The sequence below is a fragment of the Chrysemys picta genome, chromosome 6 (genome assembly GCF_011386835.1).
Source record: "Chrysemys picta bellii isolate R12L10 chromosome 6, ASM1138683v2, whole genome shotgun sequence".
Taxonomy (NCBI): Eukaryota; Metazoa; Chordata; order Testudines; family Emydidae; genus Chrysemys; species Chrysemys picta.
The window spans coordinates 97,858,301-97,872,163 of record NC_088796.1 but is presented as its reverse complement, the minus strand read 5'-3'; the positions used below and the strand labels follow the sequence as shown (position 1 = coordinate 97,872,163).

Genomic DNA, 13,863 nt, shown 5'->3' with positions numbered 1-13,863 from the left:
AATGGGAATCTTTTCACAGTCTTTAATGGAAACTGCATTGAACTCTTACTGAGACAACACCTAGCATATATCTTGATGAATCCAGGCTCAATCAGGAAAAAAGTTCTGAATCTACATTTTATAGTACTGACACCTCTCAAAGTACTTGGCAACAGCATTAAAATTACTCCAACATGTGGAGAAAAGTCAGTGAAAGCTGTGAGGTCCAGCTACAGTTGGTGATCAAGTATCTAGATTTACCAGAGCCACTGAAAGTATTCAGGGCAATACTTGGGGTATGTCTATAGCATGTTTATAAAGAATACTCTTTTGGGACATCCTCTTTGGGAAAGAAATCCTTTAGAACTTTGCTGATCAATGAATACATACATAGCTGTGTCTCAAAAATTATTTGTGCAAAGGAAAGAAAAACATTTTGCCTTCACAGATGGCAGGTTATTTTTATGATCCATACATTTAAATACACCTCTACCCCGATATAACGCAACCCGATATAACACGAATTTGGATATAACGCGGTAAAGCAGTGCTCCGGGGGGGCGGGGCTGCGCACTAAGACGGATCAAAGCAAGTTCGATATAACGCGGTTTCGCCTATAATGCGGTATGATTTTTTGGCTCCCGAGGACAGCATTATATCGGGGTAGAGGTGTATAGGAAGTTTGGTCAGCTTTGAAATAAATAATGAATGGCATAAAAGAAGATGTACTTTAAATATACAGACCTCATTTCAAATGTAAAACATTTACTTTCATGCCATATAATTCCTGCATTACAAGGTCTGGTGAATTGATTAATATTTAAAATATCTTTGGACACATATTATTTTGAAAAGGCAGCTTCAAAATAATGCATCACCTTAAATGTGTCAGAAATGTAAAGCGATAAATCAGAGATCCTACTAACTACCTTCTCACGCCCCCTGTTCACTGTGCATGTATGTACAGTAGGGGGATTATTACATGTTTTGGGCTTTAATGTCATTAGCAGGCTACAAACAGTTGATACTATGTCTCCTTATCCAAATGCAACAGTTTCACTATGTTCCCAGCACATGACCAAGAAAGGGAAATGACTCAACCCTTACAAGGTGGAAATGTGGCTCATTGGCAGGGGAAGCATCTAGAAGAGTAGGCAGTTGTGTCAGCACCAATTATTGATGACACGTAATTGACTTGGCCAAAATAGCCCATAGTCTAGGTGCTCCAGTGTGTGCTGGCCCGTTTTGGGAGCTCAGCAACCCATTGTGTCGAGCTATCAAGTCCCAGATGATGGGGGCTGGTGGCTGATTCAAGTGACCAGGTTACTTGACAGTAAGTTGGAGGTGAACTTCCTATAAGAAGGAGCCTGTTCCATCAGTAGAGAGAGGAAAGAGACTTGCAGGGAGTATGAATGCCCTTTCAGGAGCTGTAAGGTCAGAGACAACTGGGGGAAAGGGTTCTCCATGGTAGCCAGACAGAAAGGCTTGAGTGGAGTTGTGCAATGAGGGGCAGAAGCCTTAAGAAGCTTGAGGAAACTCCAGGGAGCAAGATCTGTGTTTTGGGAAAGAACTGTTGAGCTCAGCAAAGGACTGAATTAATGGTGAGTTGGGGAAAGATGTCCTGTCATATCAGCTGATATGCAATCTGTGCTTCAATAAACCAGATCCTCAAAAGTGTATTTGACTCATAAGGGTCTGGGGGCAGTTGCTAAAAAGCTCAAGAAAACAAATCTGAGACAGTGTCAGGGCTTGATGCCAGTACGGGTCAGACCCTGCTACACTGGGGCTCTGATGGAAGGCATTGATGCTCCTGGATTCTTGGGTATAATCAGTGGTGGGCCAGGTAGCTGCAACCACATCTCTTTATTGCTCACATGATGCGTATGTAGGCACTTTGTCTCCTCAGGAATACACAACTAGAAAATTCTGTTAGGCTTCAGTTGAATACTATCCATAAGTTTCAGTGACAAAAGGGTGTAGCTGCCTGCTTGTTACTTAAATGGGGAAAGCTACTGTGAGCTTGCAAGGCTGGTGCTCAGATCTCTGCACTCACTCCCCTTTTCACTTCCGGCTGGTAGCGGTCTTTAAAGCCCTGAATGGATTGGGGCCTTGTTATTTGAGGGACCACAGCTCACTCTATAACCTGTCACAACAATGCAGCTGTGTTGTTGGTGGCAGGCCATTCTCAGTTTAAGGCCCTGCCTTTAGAATTCATTCCTCCTGGCTGGCCCACTAGAGACCAACTTGCCTTGAGGAACTTCAGATATTTTTTTAGGGTAGCATTTGGTTGACTTTTTGGTTTTGGCTTAGTTTATTTTGCCTATTAATTTAGGCTACTTTAGGTTTAATATTTGGGGCATATCTACTACCTTTGTGAGTAAAAATTTTTCATGTAAGGATCTGCAGGATCAGGTGACAGGTGGTGCAACCATGTGCTATGGGTAGCAGATATCATTTATGTGGGTTTTTTGTTTTGTTTGTCTATTGTTTGTACTTAAAGCTGGTTGCCATATCAATAGGCACAAGAAATTCCAGCAAAATTAATAAATAGAATGTTCTCTACTTCTTGTTATCCAGAAGTGAAGGCTACCTGCTACTTTTAATTAAGTTAAACAGCTAAAAATGTAGGCCACCATCAGAGTCTAGTCTCAAATTTCTAGCACATAGCATACGGATATCAACAAAGCCCTCACTGCCCAATGAACACTCATACCAGCACAAATACAGCATCTTTTTTTCCCCCACAATTTGACTAAGAATGCATGTACAAATGTAGCAACCGATTTAATCATGAGTTCTAGCAATGTATCTAAGATTTGTATTTTGGCTCTGGAGAACAAACATGAGCAAGACCTACTTGCTTTTGGCAAAAAAGAGCAAAGTTCAAGGTTGCTTTTAGTTCACTAAAAATGAGATAAACCTAACGGCCCCATAACAGATGCCTTTTTTGTCTAGTAACATTTGACAGTATGCTAGACTGCTGATAGGAAACCAAATTTTCCTAATTGTTTACCACAGATTAAACATATAGTTAATGTGGTACAATCCTGGGCGGGGTAACACTCTGGTTCCTGTTTTAAGAGACGAATTCTGCCCCAGTTATGCATGGAAACAAGTCCTATTGACTTCATGTGAAGTTATCTATGCACACAAGGCCAGAATTTGAACCTCAGTGTTTTCAGACCTCCTGTTAGAAAACTGAACTTTCCCAATTTCTCAGGTTGGTGGTTATCTCAGCTTGACATTCAACATTACTGACATGACACATGATTCAATGTGGCATATCACAGAAGGATTTTGCCCTAAAATGTAGGATACTTGTTATCTGAAAGTCACCAACCAAATAAGAAACATTCCATTAACTTGCAAAGTGGAAAAATAGATGAAAAGATGCAGGCAACATGAAAAGGCTCATGAGTTGATGAAAAGTGTGCACCTGCTGCTGAATGATGAGCCTTCTCTTTCTATAACCTAACGATTCTAAGATCCAATTCTTCAAAGATGTGGACCCATGAGTAACTTTACACTCCTGAGTAGTCCTACTCATGAGCATAACTTCTTTTACAGGCAGATGTTTGCAGATTCAGAGCCATAGTCAATGGCTGCATTTTTTTTCTAGAAGTCCTTTACAAATGCAAAATATAACACCATGCATACAACTATTTAGGAAATATGTTTTCATGTAGTAGCATAGGTTAAATTTGGGTCAGTGGTATGTTCATGAAAGATATCAGAGCTTGCTGTTACAACTACACCTTTACCCCAATATAACACGACCCAATATAACACAAATTCAGATATAACACGGTAAAGCAGTGCCTCGGGGGGGGGGGGGGGGAGGAGAGGCTGTGCACTCCGGTGGATCAAAGCAAATTCGATATAACGCGGTTTCACCTCTAACATGGTAAGATTTTTTGGCTCCCAAGGACAGCGTTATATCGAGGTAGCGGTGTATTACTATTAATTTTGTTGAGCATTTCTATAACACTTTTGATCTTCACATCATGTTAGTAATGTCAACCGATTAATCGTCACACTAGTGAGGACTGAAGCACAATGGAAATCCAATCCTGAATCAGGTCTCTGGGTGCTACAGTAATACAAATAATTATAACAACGTATGTCTAATCAACAATAATTCTGGCTTTGTGAAGACATGTTTCTTTGTGTAGGTGGCTAGCATTGGATTCTTGCCAATGTCTCAGGTCTTACAACGTTGGGTATAGCAACTCTGGTTCATATGTATATGATTCTGTTTTGTACACTATGCACTATTGCTCAGCGTCCACATTTTCCACACAGACCTGTTTTTTTCAGTGGCTGCAGTAGTTAACCTTGCTGTCCAGGCTGTTCTATCTGGGCTAGATGCTGATCCAGCAAAAAGCAATTCAGCATAGTTAATTCCCTCAAGTTCAATAGCAAAAGCTATCTTTTGTAATGTCTTCTGATCAAGAGTTTCAAATATAACGTATGTCTGAGGTAGTGCTGCTCTAGATAGGAAATCTGCTTTGTATATTTCTGATCCTTTACCATAGTGTAACTTCAAATTATATTTCTTCTATGAATCTACACTGAAGGCATTTGGGGTAATAGAAAAGGTTTATGAAAGCTGTTTTCTGGAGGCTTATCATCTGCATCATCATCACTGATCACATCTCCACCATGCAGGTACTGAATGAATCTCTCCCATGAAAATATTGTAACAAGACACTTCTTCTCACTCTCTGCATCCTGTTGCTGTGTAAGCAAAAGTGAGCTTGACATAAAAGCTGCTTGGAGGCCTTTCCTGTAGTAAGGCTGCACCTAGTTCCTCTCATTTGCATTGCGCTGAATTGGAGCATCCCCATTCACATCTTTGCACCTAAGTACTGGATACTGGCTGTTACTTATACACATCAGAGGGATGGGGTAGAAAGGTATTCACGAATTCCATAAAGTGTTGTATTGCCTGATATTTTTTCTCGCGCGTATTCCTAGAATTTCTCAGGAGTTAGATGTACAGCTTCATCTATGAGCAGATGCCCTATCTAGAGAACAGCCAAAGTCCTAATTTCATTTTCAGTTTGAGATTGTTTTTACTCTGAGCTGTGCTTTTAACAGTGCTGGTAATTTTGCTTCCTTGACTTTGGGTCCACCTCAAATAGTACTTTCCTAGCAGGCAACCAAGTACATGAAACAGATCCCCATTGCCAACCATTATCTTTTTGTATGTGGGAGGTATCATCTTTGGATACAGTGTCCATTTTTATTGATTCACGCTGAGCCTTCTGCCACGGTCACTAAGAGGAATGGCTCCTTCTCCCCTTTCACTACTTGAAAGTTTAAATCATAATTAATTCTTATAAATGTAGCTCAGGGTGCATTTACCTAAGGCAGGGGTGGGCAAACTACAGCCCGTGGACTGAGCTGTTTTAAGCCCGCCCGTGAGTTCCCGCTGGGGAGCGTGGTCTGGGGCTTGTCCCGCTCTGGCGTGCCAGGTGGGGGTGCCAGGTTGGGGGCCGCGCCATGCTGCATGGTCCCGCTCTGGGGCACAAGGTCGGGAGCTGCACCACGCAGCTCCTGGAAGCAGCTGCATGGCCCCGTTCCAGCGCTCTAGCAGGGTCAGGGGGCACTCAACGCGTAGGAGCCAGAGAAGGGACATACCACTGCTTGAGATAAGCGTCACTCGGAGCCTGCACCCCTGAGCCCCTGCCCCAGCCCTGGTCCCCCTCCCACTCTCCAAACCCCTCGATCCCAGCACGGAGCACCCTCCTGCACCCCAAACCTCTCATCCCCAGCCCCACCCCAGAGCCCTCACCCCCTCCCACACCCCAACCCCAATTTTGTGAGCATTCATGGCCCGCAATACAATTTCTATTCCCCGGTGTGGCGCCCTCAGGCCAAAAAGTTTGCCCACCCCGACCTAAGGGCTTCATATTAGAATCATCATATAATGGTATCTTGACTCCACTATACTGTAAAGCCAGATTCCCCTCGTTTTATTTACAATAATCTATGTAGGTTATTAGTTTGCACGTGGACCCACAGCACATTTGGCACATGATTTTTTTACCCACCTCCTTACCAGTGCTCACATTCAGTAATGTGAACTTCTGTTTTACTTTAGTCTTAACTGCACCTACAAGATATCTAATGCTGAATATGGATTCATCAGATATGCTCTCCTCTTTGTATTCTGCCACATGTCTTACTTTGCTGCTTTTGCTGCCTGCAAGCTTTGCAAAAATATGTTTTTCCTTTTATTTTCTAAAGATCTCTTCAGAAGGTGGACACTTCTGGCTGGCCCCAGAATGCCTGCTAGCACAATAGCAGCAGCAGACAGTCTGCATGTTGTGCTCTCTCTGTATTGTTGTAGTTGTTTATAATTCTCGGCCTTTCTTGTTCAGTTGAGTTTTTTCCCTATAAAGTTTACCTCAGTATGGCCTGTATTTAATTCTGTCAGCTGCATCTGTGCAATTTCACTATTCTGTACATAGCTCATAACATATCTAGTTTAAGATCTTTTAACATCTTAGCTCTGGTACCTATATCTGTGACGCCCAGGCTATAGAAACTTATTTATGCAAAGTCCCAAATTCTCATGTGGCTGTGCCCTGTCTCAGTTTCATGACCTACTGAACTGAGATCTAAGTGCCTGTCTTCTGTATTAAATCTTTAAATATAACAGTCCTGAGTGGCTGAAAAAGCTTCTACAGAGCATCAAGGGTCTATCATCCTGCTTTTCTGCATCAGTCAGTGTGAGATGCTGGGAACTCAGGCAGCAGTCTTTTTCTCTCACTCAATGAAAAGAAGCTATCCTTATTTCAGGATCTTTCTTCTCTAGTTCAGCTGCATTTTTTTGTAATCTTCTGATTTAAAAAAAAAACCTATCAGGATAACAGCAATCTCCCTTTAACCCATAGGCAATAGGACTGGCAAATTGCTAACAGCCATTCTACTTAATCTTTCTGAACAATCGATCTTTCTTCTTTCAACAACAGCTTCTCTGTGCCTTTGCTAGATCTTCAGGTTTGAATCTGATTAATATTTATTCACTGTTTGTGTGATTTACTGGCCTAAAAGCACTAAAATCCCACACAACACTCCTGACCCTGTGGTTCAACCAAGACTTTTCAAATAAAATCTTTACGAAGCACAGAGTCATAACATAATACTGTAATCTGCAATGGCCACAGGTTGGCTCCTCATATTAGAGCTTAGTACACTATCCTTATAACATTGAGCGTCCTTATTGCCTTGCCCAAGGCAGAATACTGGGAAAGAGGTAGCCTGTTGCCTCTAGAAGATGATGGAAAGGTGAGCATAGGTCACTAGGCGCCTTTCCCCAGATGAAATCAGTGGAAGGGAATGGACAATCTGTTGGGACAATCGAGGTGTGAAGGGAGGAGTTGTGGGGATGGGGAGGGTACCTACATATTCATCCCTTCCCTGGAATCAAGGAAAGGAGCAAAGAGTCTTCACCCCCACTCCACTTTAGGATGGAGGCATAGAAAGGAAATCTTCACCCCTTCTCTCTTCTCTCTCCCACTCTTCTTGCACAATTAGGAAGAGGCAGAGTGCCCCGCCTGAGCTAGGAGCAGTGCTCCAGGCTCAGGGCTGCTGCTGGCAGCAGCAGACAGGAACTAGCAAAACAATATGAACACAAATCTCAAAAGGTTCACTGCCCATTCCTTACTTTGAAGCCACAATATTTGAAATTAGAGGAAACTCATGCACCCATCCCTAATTATCAGCTCCCTTTTTATACAATGAGAAGTGGAGGAAGACAGGGTTAACTGATTTTCCCAAGACCATGGAAGGCATTAGTGTCAGAGCCAGAATTAGAGCTGCTGGCTCTTCTCAGGTCTTATCTCACTAAGCTAGCATCCCTTTCTGCAATGTATTGAGTACATGTGAGCACTAAACCACAAATGTACTTCCAGTGAGAAGCTGTACTTCAGGAAACAAGGAAAACTATGGGAACTAAGATGACATATCAGTATACTAGAATTTTCATGGCTGTATTAAAAAAAAAGCTTCCTTTTCTCTCACTGAATAGTGATAAGCCATTTTATATCAATCGAGTTACAACATATCTGTCAATTGGAGAAAGTCAATGTAGGTGAGGTAGTATCTTTGATTGGACCAATCTCTATTGGTGGAAGGTCCATAAAAGATATTACCTCAATTATCTTGTCCGTCTCTTATCCTGGGACCAACATGGCTACAACAACACTGCAAACAATTGGACAAAGTGCAAAACACGCTACATTATTTTAATAAATCCTTCAACAGCTTCTATCTCTAGACAGCCAATGTAAAGTGGAATTAGCAATAGATACTCAGCTCAGTGCTAGACCTCTGCTCAGTGTAATGGGGGAGATGGAAGGGGGATATGTCACTCTGCAACTATTGAGGGTCTGGTTCAATCACAGTGTAACCTAAAGCAACCTCTATAGTGCTCTACATTATGCCAACTTGTAACAGCCTCCCCAGGGGCCATTATTCTGACCAGGGTTCAATAAAGTGCACTCCAATCCCATTCTTGGCACAGATGGGAGGGTAAGGTGTAGAGACAGCTTTATGCCAGCCAGGGATTCACGCACAACAAAGGAATCACCAACTGCCCATTTAGAGTGGGACAGAATCCCCGCTTCTTAAGACCACAAACAAAAATGTCATCACTAAAAATCAAAATTCAGGATATGGTGTGATCACTTAAGATACTTCTGTCATACAAAAGCCCAAACTAACAAACTAAGCTTTGGGACTGTCACTTACACTGGCTTTACACTAGGGTAACTCTGTTGGCTTTAATGGAGTTATTATTGATTTACACTAGGCCTACTGTCAATAACCAAGCACAATGGCCCTGATCCAGCTCCCATTAAAGTACATGGAAACACTCCCACTGATTTAAGTGTAGGTGAGATCAGGTCCAACAGTGTGAATTAATATGCTCAAAATCTACAGCACTACCTACAGTTATCAAAATGAGCCCTCATCGGTAAGACAGTCTTACCAAAACAAAAAACTCAGTGAACAATTTTTTTGTGGATAACCATAATCAAGGCTTGAAAAATCTATTTACCCACTTGTCAGAACCAATAAGGGGACCTACATCATCAATTTCTGCAGGATTTTGGCTTTTCTTTTAAAAACAAAAATGTCTACCCCTTATGTTTAGGAAGACAGTCTTCAACCACAAATCAAATGTTCTGCAGTGTCATCTTCCTGACACCTCAGCTGCTGCTCATTGCTTTCCCAAGCCAGAGAAGAATGAAATTAGTAACATTCTGGTTAGTTTCACTGCAGCTATTCAAATAACTATGGGTGAGGGTACAATTGTCAAAACTCATGTCAATTTCATGCTTGTAAAGGTAAGAAAAAAATACCACCAACAGCACAGGCAGTTATTGGAGTTATTCACAGGAAAGGAGGATGAAAAAATGGAGCCTAGGAAAGAGGTTGCTTAGGAAAAACCTCTTCCTCTCCCACCTTATGTCTGCCAGGAGGCCATGCAGTGAGAGAAGTGACAGAAAACTCCTTCTTCCTTTGGGGAAGTAAAGAAGACTGGAGCTTCAAGTTAATCAACTACCTACTAGTCAGAGACTGGAATAAAAGATGAAAACCCTAAGCAAGGTTCACAGACAGCACACTGGTAGGAATCTCTCCATCTGACCAGGAACTGGGAGTAGCAGGGAGCTGGGCTTCCCTCCAATATTTTGCCTCTGGCCCCTCCCTCATCCATCTATCACATCTACCCCTCACTAATTGATCTAGTCATCTGGTGTTTGATTAGTTTTTCTAGCCATGGCCAGGACTAAGACACCAACTGGACAATGAAAATAAGCACATATTTCAAGGACCACTTGTTATATTCTACTACCTATCACCCAAACAAAGCAAAAGACACAAGAGCTAACTTCCATGCACCCCCAAGGAACCATTAAATCACAAAAACCCCAACCCATAAAACAGATGTTCTACAGCCCTTTCCAGTGTATTGTCTGAACTTCATTTCACAACCCCCTGCCCATTATTTCATCTCCATTGATCATCTCTTTTCTCAAGTCAACATTGAGTATCACTTCTCTGCAGATAAAATCCAAAACTTATACCACCTTTCCTCTTTTATCCCTAAATTAACTTGCAGCCTGCCTAAATCTCATCCTCTAGTTTGCTTTTTCTCATAACTTCTTTCATCTCCACTCATTCAAAATGGATAGATCAACTGGTAACAAAAGCACCCTAAAGCAAATCCCTCCATCTCTACTGCTCCCCTCAGTTCAACTCAGTCAATTGACAATATTGTCAGGATCTTCCTGGTTTGCAAATCTGCCCACAAAAACCTCTGAAACACTATTCATATTAGACATCAGTTCTTATATATGACCTTATTGTGTCTTATCTAGACTCTTGTAATTCTTCTGTTCCCTTGGGTAAAATGCCTGTTGAAGTCAATTGCAAGACTCACACTGATTTTAAAGAGCCAAGATTTAGCGTTCTGTACATTCTTTCTAAAGCCCAACTCTCAAATCTTCAATTACCCCAAAATTCAGCTCCTTGTCCCTTTACTTCTATCTGGAGGTGGTAATATCCCATGTTCAGAACCCTGTAATGGTTTCTTGTCCATTTCAGATTGTTTATGGATCTGTTCTTCCATAAGATTTGCAATGAGCAACTTCGAGCCAAAATAGACATAGCACAGCTCCTACCGACCCAATCAGAAGAAGGCTCCCTTTCAGCTCACTTGGCAGTAACACTGTCTACAAAACCAAAATCCTAACTATCTTGGCTGCCATAATCTACAGGTTGCACATGCAACAAGTTCTGCTACTGGAAAAGGAATCTGCTAACTGGTTACTTTAAGTATCTTAATAGTGTAACCAGATATCAGACCACAATACTTTTCACAATCCTTTTGAATTTATCTTGTCCTGTTCTTCTGTCTATTTCCTGTACTCCATACTATTAGATTTCTTTCAGCCACTTCCCATTGGCTCTCCCCAATAAATAGTAAATTCTCATCCCTTACTGTCCTTGGCATAGATTTTTCTCCCTCACTTTCCATGCTTTTTTTTTTTTGGTTGGATTGATTCCTTCACTCTCCAAATCCATGTTAACAACTATCACTTCTCCCTTACCTGTGACTTCTAAATCTCCCTAATAAAAAGACAGCCAAATCCTACTCCTTGGACTTCCCAATTTTCCTTTCCTTAATCATTATCCTTAAAACTTAACCCTCAAATCTCTCTTCCCCTGTGCTCTATAAAATCTACATATGCTACCTACAAGATAACCTGTATGCTTTGTTTCACATGTAGAGATTACATATGTTCTGTTATACTTTTCAAGAATGGTGCCATAACTCTTTTGAATGGTATTATGTACACTCTGAATCGCATAGTTCTGTGCTATCCACGAGGTAACAAGGGATGTAGAATCAAAGTCATACACCTGTAGACCCAGTGATCTGGGAACCTGATGAAAATGGTACCAAATTTTCAGAGCGGCGGGTGGGGGGGTATGGAATGGAACAGAACAGACTACTCACGTGAATGCCCAAGGACACTCTCATGAACCCTCTGACATAAAAAAACCATTTGGAGAACCTTTTGTAAGGAGTAACCAGAAACTTAAAAGTGCCAGACCTAAAGAGAACTTTACACAGCCATGAAACTCTTCTTGCATACCACTCTTCAGAACACATAAATATGTAATAAACCAGGGATAGGCAACCTATGGCACCCGTGCCGAAGGCGGCACACAAGCTGATTTTCAGTGCCACTCACACTGCCCGGGTCCTGGCCACTGGTCCGGGGTTGGGGGCTCTGCATTTTAATTTAATTTTAAATAAAGCTTCTTAAACATTTTAAAAACCTTATTTACTTTACATACAACAATAGTTTAGTTATATATTATAGACTTATAGAAAGAAACCTTCTAAAAACGTTAAAATGTATTACTGGCACACAAAACCTTAAATTAGAGTGAATAAATGAAGACTCGGCACAGCACTTCTGAAAGGTTGCCGACCCTGTAATAAACCATGCTCTGGGATCTCTATTTGATAGAGCAAAATTACATCTAGTAGCCAAAACATGTGTAGTAATCTCCATGAATGTTTTAGCATACATCCACTGCCAGCTTTTTCCTGTTTAAAGCTTGGCAGCAAGCAGAATGAGACTAGGAATCAACTACCAGACCTGTTCATGCGCTCATTAATGCTCACTTGTTCCCTCAAATACACATTCCCCAGTTAATATATTCCTATAGTCTTTTCTTTATTTGCATACTGCACATCTGCATACCTAAATAATACTTAAATGAAGGGAATCAGCATTATGCACTCCTTTGATTTATAGATCTATTTATGCATTTTCCAATTGTCCATTATTTATATGCTCTGTATTTTGTCCCCTCCCTATCTGCACACCTGATCAGCAATGTATGTATTATTAATATAAGGCCATAGGTGTACACATGGCACTTTACTGACATATAAGAAGACAAAAGCTTCTTATTGCTTTCCTTATTTATTCAATGGAAGGTTTGGGTGTGCAAGGAATGCAGGGTCAGGCCCTAAATTAGCCATCTGGCATGGCAAATAAAACAAGGGGCAGAAGAGAATCCTTCTCCATACATCTTACTATATTGCCTGTTTCTGTACTTGAACAATATGGTAATGCTCAAACTACTGAGGTCCAAATGTGAAGATACAAAAAAGAAAAAAAGACCCAGAATAAGGGACACAAAAACAATAGAGCAGGAAACTCTATTGGATTCACTTATTTTATATAAATGGCAATTTGGAGCCAAATTTTCCAAAGAGTGGGTGCAATTTGCACATATACATTTGCCTCCGTAATTTTGTGCCCCTAAATAGGATTATTTGTGCCTCTAATTACCTGAATGTGGGAACAAAAAGGGAAGCTGGGACTCAGCCCTTTTGAAGATTTGTATTTGTATTTCACATTTTACATAATATCAGTGTTGTGTTCCAGATTTTTTGATGTAAATAAATGTGCACTATTCCAGATTAAGTTATAACATAAAGGATGTCCCTCTTAGCAAGAAACTGAGAGGTATGTTTGAAACTTTCAGTACAATGATACAGTATGTGTGAACTGATTTTATTATACTAACAATTGGGTGAGTGTTACTGTCCTTTGATCTGATGGGGTGAAAAAGATCTGAAGTGCAGCTCTATTTTTGTGAATTTCTTGCATGAGATGAAGAGGTCTTCTGTATATGTTAAGTCTTGTGTTCTAAACTTTTAATTGGTGTAATTAAAAGTGCACCCAGAAAAACTGCTTGCAAAACAGTATTGTTTATTTTTAAGCACTCAGTTTGTGATGCATTGGATAACAACTCACACTTTATAAGGCTAAATACCAAGAAATGTGTGTACACCTATGGCAGGGTGTACATCAGAAAAAGAGTACCTTAACTCTTATTTCTTACTGTAGTATCTGTGCCTAGATGCAGCAGCAGAGTATTTTCTAAATGTGACTGGATCCAGCAAGAACCAGATGTTTCCTCACTCCAAGTGTCTGGATCCAATAATTTCCTCATGGTCTGTTTTTGGATCCAGACAGTTCCAGGTGTTTTCTAACTAAACATCTGTGGATTCAACAGAGTCCCCATGTTTTCTAACTGACTGGGCATAGATCAAGGAAGATTTGTACGATTTTGTGTTAAATTTGCTTGGATTCAAGATTTTACTTCTCCCCCTTTCCAATTTTAATTTTATTATGAACTAGAGAAAGGAGGAAGTAATTTTATTGTGTGTGTGTGTATATATATATATGTACACATGTATATATGTGTGTGTATATATATGTATATATATGTATATTTATGTATACACATATACACACACACACAATTTAGGAAATCAGT

The 13,863-nt window shown here is 40.8% G+C and overlaps 1 protein-coding gene across 4 annotated transcripts in view; it reads right to left on the bottom strand.

Annotated features, from left to right (window-relative positions):
* PCSK5 (proprotein convertase subtilisin/kexin type 5) overlaps positions 1-13,863 on the bottom strand; it is a 296,986-nt gene that overhangs the window by 280,686 nt on the left and 2,437 nt on the right. The gene's annotated exons all lie outside the window — the stretch shown is intronic.